This window comes from Priapulus caudatus, unplaced genomic scaffold, assembly GCF_000485595.1.
Source record: "Priapulus caudatus unplaced genomic scaffold, Priapulus_caudatus-5.0.1 Scaffold78, whole genome shotgun sequence".
NCBI lineage: Eukaryota > Metazoa > Priapulida > Priapulimorpha > Priapulimorphida > Priapulidae > Priapulus > Priapulus caudatus.
This window is the reverse complement of record NW_014577139.1, coordinates 190,048-192,901: the sequence shown is the minus strand read 5'-3', so window position 1 is coordinate 192,901 and position 2,854 is coordinate 190,048.

Here is a 2,854-nt window from a genome sequence, read left to right as displayed (position 1 = left end):
TTATCTATCTATCCATTCATCTAGCTATCTATCTATCTATCTATCTATCTATCTATCTATCTATCTATCTATCTATCCATGCATCTATCTTTTCTATCTCTTTGTCTAGCGGCCACACTCGCTTTCACTATTTAAAATGTATCGGCTTGATGAAATTCAATATTGATACTGTGCAATTTCATGAGAACATTTACACAACGTGGAGAAATGATAGATTGTCTGCTTCGGAGCGGCAAATAACACAATCTACTTTGGAGTTATTTTAGGTTTATCTTTGCACATGTGTTCCGGTTTGCAGAATTCCTGTAAGACTTATGTGTGGTCGTGTTTCAGTGCGTGTCTGACGAGTGCACGTTCACTAACTCACTCACTCACAGGCACTTGGAGCGTTTCAATAATATATCATGCTAAATAAATACGAAATCTATTTACTACCAAAGTCTTAATGTTTCGCTACTCTCCTTCACCTATTATTGCCGACAAGCCGTGCTGCAAATGCTCCAGCCAGTGCAACACACGCCAACCGCACGCACGTTGCAGTACTGCCAGCACGGCTTGTCGGCAATAATAGGTGAATGAGAGTAGAGAAACATTAAGACTTTGGTAGTAAATAGATTTCGTATTTATTTAGCATGATATTTTTATTGAAACGCTCCAAGTGCCTGTGCACTCACTCTTTAACAATTGCGCATATATAACTAATTGTCTGTCCATCAGTCGGCCGCCCCTACCTGCCTTTCGGTCTATTAGGATTAGTCTGTTTCTCTTTCTTTCTCTCGTCCTCTCTCTCTCTCTATCTCTCTCTCTATCTCGCTCCGTGTCTGTCTGCATGTCTATCTCTCCCTCTTCCCCCTCTCTCTTTCTTTCGCGCGTTTTATCTCTCTCCCCCTCTCTATCACATATCTCTCTCCCCCTCTCTATCACATATATCTCTCTCCCCCCTCTCTATCACATATATCTCTCCCCCTCTTTATCACATATATCTCTCCCCCTCTCTATCACATATCTTTCTCCCCCTCTCTATCACATATCTTTCTCCCCCTCTCTGTCACATATCTCTCTCCCCCTCTCTATCACATATCTCTCTCCCCCTCTCTATCACATATCTCTTTCCCCCTTCTCTATCACATATCTCTCTCCCCCCTCTCTATCACATATCTCTCTCCCTATTCTCTATCACATATCTCTCTCTTTCCTCCCTATCACATATCTCTCCCCCTCGCTATCACATATCTTTCTTCCCTCTCTTCACATATATTCTTCCCCCTCTCTATCCAGTTGGGATTCTTCCCCCCTCTCTATCACATATTTCGCTCCCCCCTCTCTATCACATATCTTTCTCCCCCTCTCTATCAATATTATCTTCCCCACTCTCTATCCACAATATCGCTTCTCCCCTTCTCTTATCCAATTCTCTCTCCCCCGTTCTCTATCACATAACTCTTCTTTCTCTCACACAATCTCCTCGCCCCTTCTCTATCACATATCTTTCTCCCACTCTCTATCACATATATCTCTCCCCCCTCTCTATCACATATCTCTCTCCCCCCTCTCTATCACATATCTCTCCCTTTCCTTCTCTCTATCACATATCTCTCTCCCCTTTCTCTATCACATATCTCTCTCCCCCCTCTCTATCACATATCTCTCTCCCCTCTCTATCACATACCTCTCTCCCCCTCTCTATCACATATCTCTCTCCCCCTCTCTATCACATATCTTTCTCCCCCTCTCTATCACATATATCTCTCTCCCCTCTCTATCACATATCTCTCTCTCCCTTCTCGATCACATATCTCTCTCTCCCTCTCTATCACATATCTCTCTCCCCCTCTTTATCACATATCTCTCTCCTTACCCTCGCTCTCACTCCTTTCCATCCTATTGTCGCTGCTTTTGCCTATCCATCTTTCTTACTCGGTCTCGCTCTTACTTTCTTTCTCGCTTTCCACCCCTCTATGTTTTTGCTCCTTCTTGTTCTCACACCATAACTTGTGCTCTTTGCACGCACCTATTCCTGGGATGATCGTCGAAGTTCAGACGCATTCAACTCATTTATTTATTAATAGACCTGAAATATTTATCTACAAAGCGCAAACAAGCGAACTTGTCGCGCTACCGTCGCGTTGGCAATGATGTCGGACGATAGAAGCACGACGTAATGTGGGATCTGCGATGCGTCGGTGTAAACGTCTCACCCGCCAGCAAGCACACTATACCATGGCCGTAGCTAGCAGGGGGGCAGGGGGCAGCTGTCCCCCCGCCAAAAAAAGAACCCAGTGAAGAATACTGGGAACTTAAGATTAGAAAATACTCGCTTAACCGTTTGGGGAGTTTTAAGTATGTAACATACATGAAATTGCTGGAAATGGCATTTCAGATCTTCTATATTTCAAAGTTTCTTGGGGGGGGGATGCCCCCAGACGCCCCTCGTTTATCTTGCCCCCCCCCATACATTAATTCCTAGCTACGGCCCTGTATACAGATATACCCTCTAAAAGGCGCGCTTCAGTTGCTGACGGTCGCCTGCCACTATCAGCTGGTGCAGCTGCCCTTCCACCGCCCTCCCGTGGGCGCCAAACACGGAGAAGACTAAGATCAACGTCTGCACGCGCGCGCGCGGGTGAAGAACGAACGAAACGTACGCTAACGAAAAAAGTCGGGGGAAAAAACGCGGTTGCCGCGCACGTGCCATAAATGGCAGGCGGCGTAGCGTGCGTGTCGTAATTACTCGGTGGCTTTCATTAATGTCGCACAGCGCGGCCCGTGAATGCCGTACGCGGGCGGCTAAGCGCCTGCCTGCCGACGCCGCTGTCAGAAGCGAACACTGAGTGCAAATCACCTGTTCCCGCTA